General features: G+C 39.5%; 1 long non-coding RNA gene across 1 annotated transcript; it reads right to left on the bottom strand.

The window, feature by feature from the left end:
• Nucleotides 1-12,276: 12,276 nt before the first annotated feature.
• On the bottom strand, nt 12,277-20,190 carry LOC110902910. The gene is made up of 4 exons (XR_004877402.1): nt 20,075-20,190; nt 19,478-19,531; nt 12,776-12,829; nt 12,277-12,468 (listed from the first exon to the last, which is right to left on the bottom strand). It is a non-coding gene; the product is annotated as an uncharacterized LOC110902910 (long non-coding RNA).
• Between the last annotated feature and the right edge of the window lie 1,623 nt (nt 20,191-21,813).

The following is a 21,813-nucleotide window of genomic DNA, read 5'->3' as shown; positions in this document are numbered from 1 at the left end:
TAAACACAATGTACAACCTCTTAATGCATAAATTTGACCAACATATACCTTCAACCCGAATTCATATACGAGTTCCATCTAAAGCACATTTTTTTCATGTTAGTAACTACTACTTTCATCACAATCGCTTTCTATACATGTAAACTTACAACTTGCATACAATTTCACTTTCTAACTTCACCTAGTCATTTTGTCAAACACTTGGCGTGCGTACTAACATTTAAGCACATTGTACAAGCAATTTAAGCATATTCTCCCCATATTCACCTCATGAATCCTTTCATTCAAACAAGATCACATTATCACCTACATCATATTACTATCAAAACCTAATACATAACACATGCATTAACATAATCAAAATCATCACTAAACACATGTTCATTATAGTCTTTCTCATACTCATAAACATGGTTTTCCTTCTAAATCCCTAAGATTACTAAAATTCAGCCATGATTCGATTTAAACATGATAACATTAGCAAGTATTCATGTCAATTTTAGATCAAATTCATACATTCATCAAAACCCACTTCACGTTTGTTCTCCAAAACTGAGAATCGAGACATACCTTGGTTAAATCTTGCTTAGATTATCACTATTAAGGTTCATGCAGGTTCGATTTCGGCCAGAATCCTTCCAATTCGTCGCTTAGGGTTTGAGAAGGGGTTTCCCCCCTTCTTTCTCTTCTCTGGTCGAACACCCACACACGCCCAGGTGTGGGTTTGGGGCTTTTAAGTTTTATTTTTATATTTTATTTTTTCATTCATTCAAAATTAACCCCTCAAGTTTGTCCTTGATCATAATTTACCCAATTCATATTCTTATTTGTTTAAACCAAGCATTTAACTTGGTTTAATAATCTAGTTATCACATCTTTTTCTTTTAATGTGATAACATATTAACAACTAGATAATTCGAGTTTTGGGGTGTTACATATAGCAATAGTATACTCGTTTTAAAGATAAAAAAAACGCTCGTTTTTTTGGTGCAATTTTTATAAAAAAATAATGTCGTTGAAAAAGTTATTAACGTTTAAAAAATGGGGGGGAGAATTGGAGGAGAGAGAAACTATTGTGCTGAATTGACTAGAATGCCCCTAACAAACCCACACGCCTCTTTTTTTTTTTTTTTGCTTCAATTTCATTTATTTAATCTTAGCTCTTAATTAACTAAATGGATGGTCAAGATCACTTCCTAACCTTCCTAGCTAAATAAACTTCCTATTGTATCTCCACCCTCTATTTTTATTCATTAATTATTTGTTTTCATGCAATCCAATATTTTTAATTTCTAAGTGGGCAAAAAAACAAAACAACATAAATTAAAAAAAGAGTTACAACCTTTTAAACTTATCTTAAATGTGCGACTTTAAACAAATCGCGTTTAGTTTTGTATAACATTAAACCCAATTTTTAAGTTATGAATAATTATTTAATGGCTTTATTAAAACCTCTAAATAATATTGGTGTAGTGATTAGTCACTTGATTTCTTTCTTTAAGATCTCAAGTTCAACTTTCACTAGCATCACTTTGAAAGACTTGGGTGGTGGCAATGAAGTTTAGAACCAACCCTCTCTGGAGGTTGCTAGTTTGAGACCGAGTCGAACCGGGTTTTACCACGTGGGCCTTCGGGCGGGCAGGCTTTTAACAGAACTGGTGGCTTGGGTATGCATCCAACTCTGACCGTTATGAATGAGGGGATGCATTTGCTCGATTGAGGACATCCCAGAAAGTTTATCCGGTGATTTAGTCGGTCGTTCAAATAAAAAATATTGGTGTAACATACATGACGTAAAGAATGATGTGTAAACATCATTCATATTTTCATAAAGATGCACGTATATACAATTTATATTCACTAAAAATATATTTATAACTATATGGGAAACTATAAAATTGAACATATACGAACATCAAATCAAACATGAAATTTTACAACCACGATGTAACGTGAACACTGAACAGTGTGCGAATTGCGCTCCATGGCTGCCAACCGAACAAACAAGCTCTGGCGATTCTCCCACTCGTGAAAATAAAGTAGATACCTATCTGTAACACCTCGAAATTTTGTGTCCAATAATGTGTTGACACGTGTCATGAGTTTACACGTGGTATGAAATACTAAATAAAGCACTAAAGTTGACAAACCTTGAAAGTATGTAAATTCGAGGGTTAAAAATGTCAACGAGGGGTAAATATACTGTATAGTAACCCTAAATGATGCTCGTACCTTCAAACGAATGAATCATGGATCGTACGGAGCGAAATGCGGGAGAAAGCGAGAGATTACAAGCTACAGCGGTTAATTGTGTCAACATGTTTAATTTATACCTCTGAGTGACCCTTTGACGAACCCGAGGCTTGTAGCAGTAAAATACGCTCACTAGAATATACGATATAAATTTCGCGAAGTTCCGTTTTAAAACGAGAAAGTTATGATCAAATTCGTATGCGAGGGGTTAAAAGCATCAACAATAAAAGTTAAGGCTTTTCGGATAGTAATTAAACTAACAGGGGACTTAACAATGCGGGTAAAAGTCACGAGGCCCTTAATTGTAAATAATCGAGGGCCAAATCCCTTCAAAACCGAAAGGTCAGGTTAATCATTACAAAAGATATGAAAATCTTGAAAAACTAGTCCAATGCGGGCCGCGTGAAGGAAACATGCAAGCTAATGCGGGCCGCGCGCCACCTGAAGATCCGTTTACTGACATGAGGATTCAGGCGGCCCGCGTCCAAGTGACCTGATCCTCAATGCGGGCCGCGTGAAGGTCCCAGATGCAGAATTCTTGGACAGATTCAATGTTTGAGCTTGTGAACGATCTTGTGTGCATTAATTGAAGCATGGGCGCCCTCTACATGTCCCCTAGCACTTTAGGACACCTGCTGATCATCCATGAACCATTGTAGAGTGAGTTGTAATGATCTTATGCCAAAATTTTCACTATAAAAGGCAAGGTAGTGTTCCATTGTTCAACACACCTCAAACCTGCCTTCTAGTTCATCTCTGGAGCTCTCAAGCATTCTTCTTACATCCCTAGTCGTGCACCAAGCTTCTGTAAGTATGCCAACCCTTTTGTGGCTTAGTTTTTGCATAGTTTAGCTTAAAAGTCAATCCGTCGTAATTAACGATTGACTTTGCGATAAATCACAAATGGTCCAGTGGTTTGTCGAATCAAAGGTAGTTATATGTTGGTAATCATGTGGGCTTTAAACCCCTAAAAGGGCACTCTCTGATTCCCACTCTAACTAGTCCGAAAGTCGAGTCAAACGTGCTTAGGAAAAGTCAACAGAAATGCTATTTTGCGATTTAATGCATAATCAGTAATGTAGATGGTGTGTAACCTGTTTTAACACTCATAAAACATGATAAAACATTATCTGTTTGGTATCAAGTTTGTGATCTATTCCGATCATAAGAGCCTTCAACATCTGTTTAATCAGAAGGAGTTAAACATGAGGCAGCGCCGTTGGATGGAGACTTTAAATGATTATGATTGTGAAATCAGATATCATCCCGGCAAGGCGAATGTAGTCGCTGATGCCTTGAGTCGAAAGGAAAGGGTGAAACCCATCCGAATCAATGCCAAGAGCATTGAAGTGAAGAATAATTTGATTGAAAGGTTGTTAGCTGCACAGAGGGAAGCTGTGTTGGAAGCTAACTATCCTAAAGAAAAGCTAGGAGTAACTGAGGAGCAGTTAACTCTTAGCAAGGACGGAATTTTACGATTAAATGGACGAATATGGGTTCCCATTTATGGAGGACTACGAGATGTTATCCTCCAGGAAGCCCATAGTTCCAAATATTCTGTTCACCCGGGAGCTGATAAGATGTATCAGGATCTAAGGGCAAATTATTGGTGGGTAGGCTTGAAAAAGTCTGTAGCCGCTTATGTAGCCAAATGCTTGACTTGTGCGCAAGTCAAAGCTGAGCATCAAAAGCCGTCAGGCTTGCTACAACAGCCTGAACTTCCCGAATGGAAGTGGGAATGTGTAACTATGGATTTTATTACCAAGTTACCCAAGACGAGGAAAGGAAATGATACAATATGGGTTATAGTCGATAGACTGACTAAGTCAACACATTTCTTACCCATCAAGGAGACTTATAGCTCCGACATGTTGGCCCAGTTATACGTTGATAAGATTGTAGCCTTACATGGCATACCTGTGTCTATTATCTCTGACCGAGATACTAGATACACGTCTCATTTTTGGAAAAGCTTCCAGCAATCTTTGGGCACACGTTTGAATTTTAGCACGGCGTACCATCCTCAGACAGACGGTCAGAGTGAGCGTACTATTCAGACGTTGGAGGACATGCTACGTGCATGTGCGATCGATTTGGGTGGTAGTTGGGATAAGAACCTACCACTAATCGAATTCTCCTACAACAATAGCTACCATACCAGCATTAAGGCTGCGCCCTTTGAGGCATTATACGGTAGAAAGTGTAGATCGCCCGTGTGTTGGGCGGAAGTTGGAGATGTCCAATTATCAGGACCAGAGATAGTCTTCGAAACGACGGACAAGATTGTCCAGATTCGAGACCGTCTCAAGGCTGCCCGAGATAGGCAGAAAAGTTACGCAGATCCAAAGCGTAAAGATTTTCACTTCGAAGTAGGTGAAAAAGTGTTACTTAAAGTATCACCCTGGAAAGGGGTGATGCGTTTCGGTAAGAAAGACAAACTAAGCCCGAGATACATAGGACCTTTCGAGGTTATCGAACGTGTCGGGTCAGTTGCCTATAAGTTAAACTTACCGGAGGAGCTCAATGGAATTCACAATGTGTTCCACATCTGCAATCTAAAGAAGTGCTTCACCGATGAATCACTGGTAATACCACATACAGATGTGCATATAGATGAGAGCTTAAAATTTTTGGAAAAACCTTTGTCGATTGAAGATCGACAGGTAAAGAAGCTTCGAAGGAAGCATGTACCTATTGTTAAGGTCAAATGGGATGCCCGTAGAGGTCCCGAATTCACGTGGGAGGTTGAATCCACGATGAAAAAAAATACCCTTATTTATTTCAGTAAATCTCGGGTCGAGATTTATTTTAAGGGGGTGAGGATGTAACACCTCGAAATTTTGTGTCCAATAATGTGTTGACACGTGTCATGAGTTTACACGTGGTATGAAATACTAAATAAAGGACTAAAGTTGACAAACCTTGAAAGTATGTAAATTCAAGGGTTAAAAATGTCAATGAGGGGTAAATATACTGTATAGTAACCCTAAATGATGCTCGTACCTTCAAACGAATGAATCATGGATCGTACGGAGCGAAATGCGGGAGAAAGCGAGAGATTACAAGCTACAGGGGTTAATTGTGTCAACATGTTTAATTTATACCTCTGAATGACCCTTTGACGAACCCGAGGCTTTGTAGCAGTAAAATACGCTCACTAGAATATACGATATAAATTTCGCGAAGTTCCGTTTTTAAAACGAGAAAGTTTTGATCAAATTCGTATGCGAGGGGTTAAAAGCGTCAACAATAAAAGTTAAGGCTTTTCGGATAGTGATTAAACTAACCGGGGACTTAACAATGCGGGTAAAAGTCACGAGGCCCTTAATTGTAAATAATCGAGGGCCAAATCGCAAATTACCCCTTCGAAACCGAAAGGTCAGGTTATCATTACAAAAGATATGAAAATCTTGAAAAACTAGTCCAATGCGGGCCGCGTGAAGGAAACATGCAAGCTAATGCGGGCCGCGGGCCACCTGAAGATCCGTTTACTGACATGAGGATTCAGGCGGCCCGCGTCCAAGTGACCTGATCCTCAATGCGGGCCGCGTGAAGGTCCCAGATGCAGAATTCTTGGACAGATTCAATGTTTGAGCTTGTGAACGATCTTGTGTGCATTAATTGAAGCATGGGCGCCCTCTACATGTCCCCTAGCACTTTAGGACACCTGCTGATCATCCATGAACCATTGTAGAGTGAGTTGTAATGATCTTATGCCAAAATTTTCACTATAAAAGGCAAGGTAGTGTTCCATTGTTCAACACACCTCAAACCTGCCTTCTAGTTCATCTCTGGAGCTCTCAAGCATTCTTCTAACATCCCTAGTCGTGCACCAAGCTTCTGTAAGTATGCCAACCCTTTTGTGGCTTAGTTTTTGCATAGTTTAGCTTAAAAGTCAATCCGTCGTAATTAACGATTGACTTTGCGATAAATCACAAATGGTCCAGTGGTTTGTCGAATCAAAGGTAGTTATATGTTGGTAATCATGTGGGCTTTAAACCCCTAAAAGGGCACCCTCTGATTCCCACTCTAACTAGTCCGAAAGTCGAGTCAAACGTGCTTAGAAAAAGTCAACAGAAATGCTATTTTGCGATTTAATGCATAATCAGTAATGTAGATGGTGTGTAACCTGTTTTAACACTCATAAAACATGATAATAAGTATATTAACTAGTCTAAGCTTGTTTGATCCGACCACTTACTGTTTTGACCCGGTTCGGAGCCGAAAGTCGCAAAACTTTGACTTTTGCATTGACTTCAGTTCTGACCCGTTAAAATATGATTTAGATATGCCATAGGACTCTCTTAGGACCAGGTTACATGATGGTATAACCCTCTGTGACCGGTTCGTTGTTTGTCCGAGTCTTTTACACCTTTCCGTTAAATGCTTAAAAGTTGACCGTAACGCCCTTTTCAATTTAAAACGAGAATTTCGGACATGGGAAAGAACCATAACCTTAGTTACTGATTTCTAAGCATGTCCCTAAAATTTCACGTCAATCCGAGGTCCAGAATAGGAGTTATGCTAAATAGCGCAAATTACGGAAACTTTAGTAATTAAATAGCGCAATTAGCATAACGCCTATCTAAACCCAGATTTCGACATCAAACCTTTTACACACTGATGTAAAATAATATTTTGGGATTTTTAAAGATTTTTAATTATTTTTAACCTGCTCATAACCTGCGGTTATGGCAACCGTTCGGTAAATACCGAATATACCCTTTTCGGCCATAACTTGAGTTCTACAAGGTCTTTTAACCCGATTCCAGTTGCTACTGATTTTAAATAATAAATAAAGTATTTTGAACTTTATAAACTATTCGGGAAACTCAGATTTCCTGTAGAACTCAGAAACCTCATTTATAATCTTTAAAAAGACCGAAATACCCCTTCGGGGCATAAAATGGATTTAAACTTGTTACGGGCATTATGGAAGGTATCCTACTGATACCACAACCTCTTTAAAGCATATTGACTTAGGAAACCTGTGTAGGACTCTTACGGTTACCCGTTACGCCTTTTGCGCGCACGGTTCGGCTTGTGTAACTAGTTTACATAAACTAGCCGAAACGGGTCAAACCATATTGTTTTGACCCCAAAATCCAGAGTGTGATTATTATACCCATATAAAACAAGTCTTCAAACTTGTTGGGTCAAAATCACATTCCATTCCCGGTTTTCGCCTTTCACGTGATTAAACCGTAACTATCCGTTAAAACTGACCGGTCTAAGCTACGACTAAATTAAAGACCCGTTAGGATTCTAATAGGTTATTTTAAACCTTCTTTCCAGAATAGGAGACCAGTAAAAGCTATTTGCAATTTATTCGATTAAGGATTTATACTTGCAAAGGTAAATACTTTTAACTTATTTTCCGTTATACGGGCTTGGGTTACGGTATATAGCATACCGCTTGATCGGGCATCAAATTCTCCACCGTTGAGTGGGTAATTGAATAAATTTGATCGGCTCGTTTAAACAGTCTTGTTACTTAAAAGCCTTTGGGGGGTTAATGACCATGTCCCGGATATCCCTGGCATCATTTTACGAAATGGCCACGACCTAAGCGCGGAGTGTAGGCGTACACCCGTCAGTGCATAAATAGTTGATGTGGTGTGTCTATTGATCTTTAACCCGGACTTGATCCGGGCTACTGAACGCATAAGGAACATGTAATCCGTTCACAAGATTATAAATTTAAATAATTCTCCCAAGTTATAAAAGAGTTTGTGCCTTGTGCATTCAAATCAATTTTAATAAACATTTTTATAAAAAGTATCGGTTGAATGTATTTACCAGTGTAAACTGACGTATTTTTCCAAAAAGACTAAATGCAGGTACTATGCGTAATTGGCTGGATATTTCTCCTTAGCATCATAAAGAGTCTCGCAAGCTTAAGATGCCTACGTCTGTTGAACAATACTTATATTTTTATTTGATCCCCTGTGGATATCTTTCGACTATTCGTAATACATTAGATATTACAAACAATGGTTGAAATGTAATTATCTTTATGCTTCCGCTGTGCGTTCATATATTGTGTGGTTTGACTATATTGTTGCCAACTACGTCACGATAATCCCCCACCGGGCCCACCGGTGAGACACGTGGAAATCGGGGTGTGACACTATCCCATGCCATGCTTCTACCTTGATCATACAAGTATACTTATAGAAGCCGTTCAAAAAATTATATACTTAGAGAAGCTCAGCAAACCTAGCCTCATCCGTTACCCCTCAACTTTAACTACAAGTGCAAAATCTCTTTTTCTTCTTATGTTTTTTATATTTCGTTACCTCTTAAAAAGTTTTTTGCTACCCCTTTAATAATCACCCTAGTTAAAAGAAAACTAGAAGAAGAGAAGGTATTGTGATCGTTATATTTTTTTCCGGTGCATGCGATGATGAATTGGTCAGTGAGCATTCTGTTTTAGATTTGGAAGGGAAGATGATCAGGTAGAAGTGTACGCCCTAATCCTTATTAATTAATTACATGGGCTTTTTAAATTCATAGTGCGACCTATTTGAAAACTTAATTACAAATTTATTATTTTTTGAAATGTTTTTTTGGGCTTTGAAAAGTACCTGTAAATTAAGGGTGGAAAGAGTGCTTTCCATTTTTGAAAGGAAAACTTTATTAACAACAGGCCCAGCCAAAAAAGGCGGCCTATACAACTACACAAATTTACACTAATCGTTCCATGTTACATCATTGAACTTAGACCTATTTTTAAACCAAAGAAAACCAATGGATTTAATCGCACTAACCACTTCCTCTACTTTCCGAGAGATTTTCGAAAAAACAAGATCGTTCCTGGCTTTCCAAACCTGCCAACACGTGATGATCACAATCCCTTTAAAAGCTAACATAGGCCAACCTTTAAGACCACAATAATTTTGGAATTCAAGTATATCTCTAACCGAAAAAGCGAACAGGTCCGGCACTCTGCACCACCGAGTGGTAAACACTTTCATTATCCAATAATGTCATGTCATTTCAAGTCCCTACTTCACTACTTATTTTGGGTCTCCCGGCCCCTTGTTCTTTTTATGCGTTTGAATAAAAAAGCAGTCGTTCCAAAAAAACTAGCAATGCTCAAACACATGGAGAATGGTAAATAATTTAAAAAAAAAGTGTGATTGGTTGAAAGGGGTTGGGACCCACCATTAACCCCCTCTCTCTCCTCTCTATCTTCTCTTCTCGTATCGGTGACTACTCACCGCCTACATCCCTCCCTGCTCATCGCTCCAACACCGATGTCACTCCCCAACCGATGGCGGAATCATCAGGGCGCGGCACTGAGCGAAACAGATTGTCCAGAAGTTTACATAACAATTATCATTACTATTCAATTTAAATAATACGTCCCATACCATATCTCAAACAGTAAACAAATTATTACAGACAAAATCCAGGCAAATGTTTCTGTTCCGACATCTCAGATTTTAAATACAGCAATTGTTTATCTGCTTCTAGAGACCCATAATTTGACCACTACAGACAACTATTTGTTGGGCTCTAGAGCTTTATTCTAGCCTCGCTTTCCTAGCAGATACGCATCTTAAACACCTGTCACATACGTTAAAATAAAGTCAATACATAAAATGTAAAGGTGAGCATACAAGTTTAATAATAGCATATAGAGTTTGAAATAGTTTACGCATAACCAGCACGTACACAGAGGAAAACGATGCATGTTAATTATCGACATGGATCTATCGATACCAATGACTGCGGGTTGACTGCCCGAGGCAGTTCGCAATACATGATTACCACCGTAATCCATGCAAGTAATTGTCCTTAACAACCCCGTGTGAACGGGTGCTGAGTCCAAACTATAGTACTATCGTCGTTAAGGCAGGAAGACAGCATTCCACGTGTAAACATAACAACAAGCATTCATTTAGTCACGTAATACATGCGATAACGGTTAGCGTTTAAAGTATTGCGTAGTGTGTTCGATTGTGATTTAGAATAAGTAACGTATGTAACACCCAAAAGTGCGAAAGCAAAAAGGGTTCGAGTATACTCACGGCGGTTGATGCATTGAAGGGAGCGCTTGAGAGTAAGATTACCCTGAATAGTTCGATAGCGTAATGATAAGCAACGCATAAAACGGAAACAAGTGTTGATGGATCGGACAGCTGGTCGATCGGATGGTAGTCCGATCGGACGGCTGACCGTTCGGTTGACAGTCCGTTCGGACAGTTGTCCGGTCGGACAGAAGTCCGATCGGATGGCTGTTCGAGTGGATTGTTTCTTCCTTTGAGTAGGATGTGTTTGTGTATGATTGTTGACTTTTGAAGTTTTCGTTGTAGCATTTGAAAATATTGAAGTATCTTTACCTTTCAGGTCGGTCGATCGGACAGTCGTTCGATCGGCCGGCAACCCGATCGGCTAGGTACCTCAGCAAAACAAGTTCTCAGCAGGGTGTCACCTGATCGGACGACTGTTCGATCGGGTGGCACTCCTAGTGCATTGAACATGTTGAAAAATTAGATTAAGTGTTGAAGTCAAGTATCTCATGATCCGAAGAGTAATCCAATCAGACGGTAGTCCGATCTGTTAGTCGTTCGTTCAATACCCAACTCCAAACAAGTTGATTAAGTGTGGGACCATGTGTTAGCCGATCGGCTGGCCAGTCGATCGGCTGACTGTCCGATCGGCTGGCTGTCCGTTCGGACAGCAGTTCGATCAGCGAGCACCCTGACCTGGCCGGCCTGTTCGTCTAACACTTGGTTGTTCTGATTGTTTGTCGTTTTATCGAGGTATTTTGACAACGAGTCATACAAAAGAAACCTCGTCTTTACTTGGTTCTCCTGTTCGAATTGAAATCACTCAAATCCGGTCGGTGAACGGTTCGAGGCGGTGTTTAACGTTTAACCCGAAATCGGTGAACCTCGTGGATAGATTCCGGATCTTGAGTCACGCATCCACCGAAATGGTTTGCAAGTCGGCACAAGCTCCGTTTCTATCGGTTTTGGAGGTATTGAGTGTAAAAGAGTTGAAAGAAAGTTGGAAAACCATCTTTCAATCCCTTTTACCGTGGTTATGTTTAGATCCGTGAAGGATCTTTGTTTGTTTATGTGGAAAGCGGTTAGATCCAAGCTATTCTTGGTAGATTGAGGCCAAAACACGAAGTTCTTCAAGAACCCATGATGACATCATCCTAGCATACATGAATCTTAATGATTTCACAGTTAAAAGCTAAGGTTTGAAAGATAGAAAGGTGTATGAGTGCGTGTAGATTAAGAAAGTACAAGATTTATGACGAAAACTTACCAGAATCTAGAGGAATCTGAGAAAAAATGAGCTGAGCGTGCTGGTCGGACAAAGGTTTCCAAAAGTAGAAAGTTTGACAATGACAGGGGTATTTATAGGATGCCAAAAGAGGTAAAGGCTGGCCGATCGGTCGGTCAACACGATCAGACAGCCTGTCCGATCGGACAGCTAGCTGTTCGATCGGCCGGTAGCCTGATCAATCAGTCGCCTGGTTCGATTGTTTGGTGCGACGATTTTTGATATTTCGATCTCGATTTGCTATTGATGAGAATAAGATAGAGTTTCCTGTTCAAATTACTTTTAATCCCAACTACTATATCTAACATACAAGCATCTATATTTTGCGCTGTCTTTTCGCCACCAATTATCATAATTCGATTTCGATTGAGTTCGATTGCGATTGAGTTTCGATTGATTACCACACATAACGTAAAGTAAACATGCACAAGTAACGCATAAGGCACACACACACGTAAAATAACAACCAAAATTTGATTAATTCGAGTTTCGAGTTCGATGATGATTAGATTAGATCGATTTGCGTTTAAATCCCTCAAACCTATGCTCTGATACCAACTTGTTACGCCCAAAAATTTTCTTTCAAATTACTAAAATAATTACGTACTATTTCTAACGAAATTTGGGCATGACCTATCCGTATTAGGAGTGGTCCCCTGTTTTTCACATTCAAAGTATAAGTTTAGCGAGACGCTTTTAAAAGGACATATTATATATCATCAAACGTCTTGACACGCATACGAAATTTGATAAGTTCAAAATACATACAAGTACTAAGTTTATAACTACTAGACTTAAACAAAGTGACCAAAATATTAAGCGTTGTCTTCTTTACAAAAGTAGCGGAACGTAGAGCGGGTCTTGAAGTGTGTTCGAACCGGGCGAAGCATGAGAACTAAACTTGAGATTTACCTACATGGTCACAACAATGAAAACTCGTTAGAACTAAATTTCTTTCTTTAAACCAAAGAATCCAACTCACTAACTTGTAACCATTATAACATTCGCAAATTGTGCTTTACTACATACTTTCATTCTTGCACGGTAGTATGTTCCAAAAGGAACTCCATGCCTTTCCTTCTAATCTTACAATTTCATCATTCGACCCGTTCATAAAAGGGTCCATACATATACCTCTTTCATACTCGATTAAAATTAACACGGTTTAATGTTAAACACATTGTTATAATAGAAACCATAAATTGTACAAGAAGCGTACCTCGGTCTTGATTCCCTTGTTGCTTCGCTTGACTTGAACTCTCTTCCTTAACACCTATACATAACCATTCATTCTTTTAATTTATGTCTCATACTCAATTACACACACCAATTGATAAAACTATACACAAATTGGCTCATACTTCTTAAACACATCCAATTCACATAAAGTTTATGACTTACAAGACTAACATCTTTATTGAGGCATTTTGTCAAACACTTGGTGTGCATAACATGAATAAAGCATAAGGTACAAGTATTCAAAGCATGGTTCTACTAGTTCATTCTTAGATCATTAAAAACAATCCAATTTCCCACAATAATCATTCCAAATCAGTTTCTAACTATTACTAATCTATCAATAACAACTCTTATACTTACCATTACAATAATTAGCATGTAATTTCATTCATGTTCTTCATTATCTCCCTAGTTCAAGTGGGTTTTTGCTTTGAATCATCCAACTATCTAGAATCAAACATATTTCTTGTTCTATTGAGCAATCCTAACTCATAACTACACAATTAGTCACATTTACTTCAAGATTGGGTTGAAACCCACTTTCTACAAAACATCAAAACAGAAATTTTCGACTTACCAAGGGTTGAACAAGCTTAGATTACTCGATTTAGGGTTCATGCATCCATTAGAACTCTTAATTTCCTTCTGATTTTGGAGAATTTGTGAAGTTAGGGTTTTGTCTTCTTGGCCCTTGCTCTGATCGATCCACACAAACACACCAGAGTGTGTGTTTGTGTTTTTCTTTTATTTATTTGTAAATATTAAACTTCCTCCCTTTTTAATAAGTTTAGTCCCTCAAATTACTTAGGTTGTTATTTGTCATATTACCTTCCTTCTAATTAAGTTACTAACATACACACTTAACTAGGTTAAATATAACATGACTAAACATTTTACGTAACATAATTAATTTGCATATTTTGGGGTGTTACAAGTCTACCCCCCTTAAAAGAGGTTTCGTCCCCGAAACCTTAATACGTACCAAATAATGTCGGGTAGAGCTTCCTCATTTCATCCTCTAACTCCCATGTAAGATCCGATCCTTTCCGATGTTGCCATTGCACCAAGACTTGCTTTATAGTTTTGCTCCGAAGGTGGGTTACCTTGGAATCCTTGATAGCTATCGGTCTTTCAACATAATTCAATCTTTCGTCCAATTCAATATCGTCAAGGGGCACGTATGCCGTCTCATCCGCTAAGCACTTTCTCAATTGTGACACATGGAATGTGTCATGTATTCCATCTAAAGTTGGCGGTAATTCCAACCGATATGCTACCTTCCCAACCCGGGCTAAAATCTTGAAAGGTCCTATGTAACGGGGACCTAGCTTTCCTCGCTTACGGAAACGGATTATACCTTTCCATGGGGAAACCTTTAATAACACATGATCACCTATCTAAAATTCGATAGGTCGCCTCCTTCGATCTGCATAGGCCTTTTGTCGATCTTGAGCCGCTTTTAAACGGGCTCGCACAAGATCGATCTTTTCGTTAGTTTTAGCTACTACATCATTGGGCGCAATTTCTCTCTGCCCTACCTCTCCCCAACAAATTGGAGTTCTACACTTCCTTCCATACAACATTTCATACGGTGCCATTTGAATGCCGTTATGGTAGCTATTGTTGTATGAAAATTCCACCAATGGCAAGTGGTCATCCCAGCTTCCCCCGAAATCTATCACACATGCTCGCAGCATGTCGATGAGTGTTTGAATGGTTCGCTCAGACTTACCATCCGTTTGGGGGTGGTAGGCGGTGCTGAAAAGTAATTTTGTACCCATACTCTCATGGAAACCTTGCCAATATCGAGATGTGAATCGGGTATCTCGATCCGACACAATAGATACAGGGACTCCATGTCGAGATATTATCTCGTTAACATAAATCTTCGCCATCCTTTCAGAAGAGTAAGTCTCCCGAATGGGTAAGAAGTGCGCGCTCTTGGTGAGGCGGTCCACGATCACCCATATAGCATCGTGACCTTTCCTTGTCTTAGGAAGCTTGGTCACTAGGTCCATCGTCACTTCTTCCCATTTCCATACCGGAATCTCTAACGGTTGCAACTTTCCATATGGTTTCTGATGTTCTGCCTTTACCTGCAGACAGGTCAAACATTTGGCAACATACTTGATGATATCACGCTTCATGCCGGGCCACCAATAACTTTTCTTCAAATCCAAATACATTTTTGTAGCTCCAGGATGAACCGAGAATTGGGATTTGTGAGCTTCTTCGAGTAACACGTCTTTTGCTTCACTAAACCGAGGTATCCATATCCGACCATACATGGTTTTAATTCCATCGGATCTCTCTTCGAATTTATCTACAAACCCCTTTGTTCTTTCCTTTCTAGAATCCATTTCGCTTAGTGACTTGATTTGGGCTTCCTTAATCATTTCGAGGAATCGAGGTGTAACTACCATCTTCATGGACTTTACTTGAATTGGAGGTGGATAATCCTTTTGGCTCAGGGCATCGGCCACCACATTAGCCTTGCCCGGATGATAAAGGATCTCACAATCATAATCTTTAAGAAGTTCTAACCACCTTCGTTGCCTCATATTTAAATCTTTTTGCTCGAAAAAGTATTTAAGGCTTTTGTGGTCAGAATAAATTGCACTTTTCGTACCGTATAGATAATGCCTCCATATCTTTAAAGCAAACACTACCACAGCTAACTCCAAGTCATGGGTTGGATAATTACTTTCGTATGATTTCAATTGCCTGGAAGCATGGGCAATGACTCTACCCCTTTGCATCAAAACACATCCCAACCCTTGGTGTGATGCATCCGTAAACACCACCAAGTCTTCCGTTCCATCAGGTAAGGTTAGTACCGGGGAACTCGACAGCTTTTCTTTCAAGGTTTGAAACGCCCTTTCTTGATTTGCACCCCATGTAAACTTCTCATTCTTCTTGGTTAACTTGGTTAACGGCAAGGCCAATTTAGAAAAATCTTGGATAAATCTCCTGTAATAGCCTGCTAAACCCAAAAAGCTTCTCACTTCACTTGGGTTCTTTGGAGGTACCCATTTCATAACAGCTTCCACTTTTGACGGGTCCACTAAGATACCATCCGCATTAATCACATGACAGAGAAACTGTACTTCTCTAAGCCAAAAAGCACACTTAGAGAATTTCGCGTACAATTTCTCCTTGCGGAGTACTTCAAGAATTTCACGTAAATGACATGCATGTTCGGCTTTACTTCGGGAATAAACCAAGATATCATCAATAAAAACTATAACGAATTTGTCTAACATGGCCCGACAAACTCGATTCATAAGATCCATGAACGCGGCGGGCGCGTTCGTTAATCCAAAGGACATTACTAAGAACTCGTAATGCCCGTATCGCGTTCTAAAAGCCGTCTTTGCCACATCCTCATCCCTCACTCTTAACTGATGGTACCCGGACCGCAAGCCTATTTTTGAAAACCAACTTGCCCCTTGTAACTGATCAAAGAGATCATCGATTCGGGGCAACGGGTATCGGTTTTTCACCGTCAGCTCATTCAACTCTCGGTAATCGATGCACATGCGCATCGAACCATCTTTCTTTTTGACAAAAAGAACAGGCGCTCCCCATGGCGATACACTCGGGCGTATAAGTCCCTTGTCGAGCAATTCTTGTATTTGTACCATTAACTCCCGCATTTCAGTTGGGGCCAACCTATAAGGAGCCTTGGCTACGGGTTTGGCATCGGGATACAATTCAATTTTAAAATCCACTTCGCGTTCTGGTGGAAGCCCCGGAAAATCTTCAGGAAAAACATCAAGAAACTCGTTCACGACTTCAACCTCTTCTATCTTAGGGGTATTCTGCTTAGTATCCACCACATAGGCTAGAAATGCCTTGCTTCCATTTCGTACGTACTTGTATGCTTGGACTAGAGAACAAAGCTTCGAATTAATATTCCTTTCCCCTTGTATGCTTACTCGTTTTCCTCCCGGTGTTAAAACATGAATCACCTTCTTCTCACATTGAATTTCAGCATGATGTTTAGCTAGCCAATCCATGCCAACTATAACCTTAAATTTCCCCAATATCATGGGAATAAGGTCAATGGAAAACTTCTCGTCTTCAATGATAATTTCACAATTTCTACAAACTTCGTGCAACAAATAACTCTTACTATCAGCTATCTCTACTTCTAATGGCACATGCATTCTTTCGATTCTAAAAGAGGGGTGTGACACTAATTCACTTGATACAAACGATATACTGGCTCCAGTATCAAATAACACGTACGTAGGCATCAAGTTCAATGAGAATATACCTAGTACAACATTCGGGTGATCCTTAGCTTCTTCAGTCGTGATCTGAAACATCCTCCCCTTAGCTCTTGGGGCTTCCTCCTTTCTTGCTTCCTTATCGGTTTTCTGTTGAAGCTTGGGACACTCAGCCTTAATATAACCCGGCTGGAAACAGTTGTAGCACGTTCTGGAAGGATTAGGACACCTATAGTATGGATGTCCCTCTTGACCACAATTGTAACAGCCCTTCTTCCCTTTCAAACATTCCCCCGTGTGTAACTTCCCGCACATTTTGCATTTCGGAATGCTACCCTTCGCCTTATCCTTCTTGCTCTGATCTTGAAACTTCAGTTTCTTTGACGGGCTCGAGCTGGAAATATTCTCAGACACTCTCTTCTCGCCTCTTTCTGCATGTCTTCTTAATTCAATCTCCCTATCTCGGGCCAAGTTAATGAGCTCATTCATGGTTTCACATTTAGCGGGAATTATGAACTCCTGATATTCAGCCTTCAACATACCGTGATAGAGGTTTATCTTCATTCTTTCTGTTCCCGCTATATCTTTACAGAATTTCAGCTTGTCAAGAAAAATGTTGGTGATTTCATCAATGGTTTCGTCTTTCTGACGAAGATGTAAGAAATCTTCTTGGATCCTGTCAATGGCAGATTACGGACAGTGGTACTTTAGAAAAGGTTCCTTGAACTCTTGCCATGTCAAGACTTGAACTTTGTCTTCCCTAATCTCTTTACTATAAGCATCCCACCAGTCGTTAGCTCGGAGTTGTAGCAAACTAATGGCGAACATCACTTGATCCTCCTTTTCACAATGACTCCTTATGAACACCACCTCAGTACTTGCAATCCACCTTTGACATGCTATAGGATCAATTCCTCCCTTGAATGGTAATGGGTTGCACGCCATAAATTCTTTGTATGTGCATTTGCGAGTTCCTTTCTTTCCTTGCATTTCACCAATCATTCCCTTCAACTCATCCATCTTACTCGCCATCATTGTTTCCACCACTTCCAGCATGTGACTTTCTACTTCTTGGGCTAAGTGAGGAATACTTGCTTGCATTGCCCTTCTGATCTCTTCCGAGATCATAGTTTTCTGTTGTTCTTGTTGTGTTGCTTCATCCTCATTCGTATCCGTCATCTACACATAAACATCATTCTTTATTTCAAGCATTCGGTCATCCATTCCATCATATAATCATTCTAATAATACATAACTTCCTTTGAAAACTCCACATGCATACATAATATCATTCTTTAGACTCTTATTATAACGTTCTATTTCTCCCCGTATGATAGAAAACATCAAAAAAACATCACAATTGGAATAAGCTAAAAATGGTACCCACCGTAAGTAACGGTGGACACCGTAACTTACGGTGACACCTTTTTCCTTACGGTGGGAAGCTACTGATTTACGGTAGGAAATTTTGTCCCAGTGTCTACCGTAAGCTACGGTAGCTACCGTAGCTTACGGTGACGCCCAACATACTATTATAAATTTCTTATTTTGCAGCCATCTTTCCGACTCGTTTTAACCCATACTAATCCGTTTCATCCCAAACCTTTCCACATCATCCCGTAATGATTTCCCTAACATTCCATAATTAACTTATTCGTAAAGCAAAATTTTAAATTTTGAGGGTACTTACTTGCTTCGCGCCGCGGAACGAACACACACTTCACACGAGCCTTCGGTTTGAGTTCAAGCATTCGATGCTCAAATCCCTCAAACCTATGCTCTGATACCAACTTGTTACGCCCAAAAATTTTCTTTCAAATTACTAAAATAATTACGTACTATTTCTAACGAAATTTGGGCATGACCTATCCGTATTAGGAGTGGTCCCCTGTTTTTCACATTCAAAGTATAAGTTTAGCGAGACGCTTTTAAAAGGACATATTATATATCATCAAACGACTTGACACGCATACGAAATTTGATAAGTTCAAAATACATACAAGTACTAAGTTTATAACTACTAGACTTAAACAAAGTGACCAAAATATTAAGCGTTGTCTTCTTTACAAAAGTAGCGGAACATAGAGCGGGTCTTGAAGTGTGTTCGAACCGGGCGAAGCATGAGAACTAAACTTGAGATTTACCTACATGGTCACAACAATGAAAACTCGTTAGAACTAAATTTCTTTCTTTAAACCAAAGAATCCAACTCACTAACTTGTAACCATTATAACATTCGCAAATTGTGCTTTACTACATACTTTCATTCTTGCACGGTAGTATGTTCCAAAAGGAACTCCATGCCTTTCCTTCTAATCTTACAATTTCATCATTCGACCCGTTCATAAAAGGGTCCATACATATACCTCTTTCATACTCGATTAAAATTAACACGTTTAATGTTAAACACATTGTTATAATAGAAACCATAAATTGTACAAGAAGCGTACCTCGGTCTTGATTCCCTTGTTGCTTCGCTTGACTTGAACTCTCTTCCTTAACACCTATACATAACCATTCATTCTTTTAATTTATGTCTCATACTCAATTACACACACCAATTGATAAAACTATACACAAATTGGCTCATACTTCTTAAACACATTCAATTCACATAAAGTTTATGACTTACAAGACTAACATCTTTATTGAGGCATTTTGTCAAACACTTGGTGTGCATAACATGAATAAAGCATAAGGTACAAGTGTTCAAAGCATGGTTCTACTAGTTCATTCTTAGATCATTAAAAACAATCCAATTTCCCACAATAATCATTCCAAATCAGTTTCTAACTATTACTAATCTATCAATAACAACTCTTATACTTACCATTACAATAATTAGCATGTAATTTCATTCATGTTCTTCATTATCTCCCTAGTTCAAGTGGGTTTTTGCTTTGAATCATCCAACTATCTAGAATCAAACATATTTCTTGTTCTATTGAGCAATCCTAACTCATAACTACACAATTACTCACATTTACTTCAAGATTGGGTTGAAACCCACTTTCTACAAAACATCAAAACAGAAATTTTCGACTTACCAAGGGTTGAACAAGCTTAGATTACTCGATTTAGGGTTCATGCATCCATTAGAACTCTTAATTTCCTTCTGATTTTGGAGAATTTGTGAAGTTAGGGTTTTGTCTTCTTGGCCCTTGCTCTGATCGATCCACACAAACACACCAGAGTGTGTGTTTGTGTTTTTCTTTTATTTATTTGTAAGTATTAAACTTCCTCCCTTTTTAATAAGTTTAGTCCCTCAAATTACTTAGGTTGTTATTTGTCATATTACCTTCCTTCTAATTAAGTTACTAACATACACACTTAACTAGGTTAAATATAACATGACTAAACATTTTAAGTAACATAATTAATTTGCATATTTTGGGGTGTTACATCGAGAGGTACAATTAAATCATGCTCAGCCAGGCACTTTCGGAGGTTTGACACATGGAAAGTCGGGTGGACGTTACTAAGTTCCTCAGGTAGTTCGAGTCTGTAGGCGACTTTTCCGATCCTTTCCAGAATCTTAAAAGGTCCAACATATCGAGGCGCTAGTTTCCCTTTCTTGCCGAATCTGACCACACCCTTCCAAGGTGATACCTTTAGGAGTACGTAGTTGCCAACGTCAAATTCAAGGGGCTTGCGTCGTCTATCGGCATAACTTTTCTGTCTACTCTGAGCTTTCAACAAGTTGTCTCGAATTTGGAGGACTTTGTCAGTCGTTTCTTACAATAGCTCAGGATCGGTTAATTGCGAGTGACCGATCTCGTGCCACACAATAGGCGATCGACATCTTCTTCCATATAAGGCCTCGAATGGTGCCATTTGGATGTTGGTATGATAACTGTTGTTATACGAGAATTCAACTAACGGCAGGTATTTGTCCCAATTACCACCAAAGTCTATGACACACGAACGAAGCATATCTTCAAGAGTACGAATCGTTCTCTCAGTCTGTCCGTCGGTTTGAGGATGGAATGCGGTACTTAGGTTAAGCGACCTACCAAGAGCCGCTTGAAATGTTTCCCACAATCGCGAGGTAAACAGAGCATCACGGTCAGAGATGATGTCACGAGGCGTCCCATGATTACAAATGATCTCATCGGTGTAGATTCGGGCTAATCGTTCTACCTTGTAGTCTTCCCGTATTGGTAAAAAGTGGGCTGATTTGGTTAAACGATCAACAACAACCCAAATGTTGTCGTGACCTGATGACGTGTGCGGAAGCTTTGCTATGAAGTCCATAGCTATACTCTCCCATTTCCATATAGGGGTTGGGGGTTGCTCGAGTAAGCCAGAGGGCCTTTGATGTTCAGCCTTGACCCTTGCACAAGTTAGGCACTTCCCAATGTAGAGCGCAATATCCCTTTTCATTCCCGGCCACCAGTACTTGTAACGAAGATCCTGGTACATTTTATCTGCACCGGGATGAATAGAATACCGGGATCTGTGGGCTTCGTCCATCAAAATCTTTCGCAATTCAGTCCGCTTAGGGATCCAAATTCGGTCCAGAAAATAGAAGATCCCAATCGATTTGCTGACAAGTTGAGCTCCATCGTGATAGATTCTCTCCTTCTTCAAGGTGCGTTCATTAAAACAAGCATGTTGGGCTTCGCGGATGAGGGTTTCGAGATCGTGTTGGGCTTGGGTATTACGAATGTTGAGCAAATAACTCTGTCTGCTGAGCGCGTCGGCAACAACATTAGCTTTGCCTGGGTGATAACGAATCTCACAGTCGTAATCGTTGAGAAGTTCTACCCATCGGCATTGACGCATA

Source organism: Helianthus annuus, chromosome 13 (assembly GCF_002127325.2).
Source record: "Helianthus annuus cultivar XRQ/B chromosome 13, HanXRQr2.0-SUNRISE, whole genome shotgun sequence".
Lineage (NCBI taxonomy): Eukaryota > Viridiplantae > Streptophyta > Magnoliopsida > Asterales > Asteraceae > Helianthus > Helianthus annuus.
This window is presented reverse-complemented; position numbering and strand designations above follow the sequence as displayed.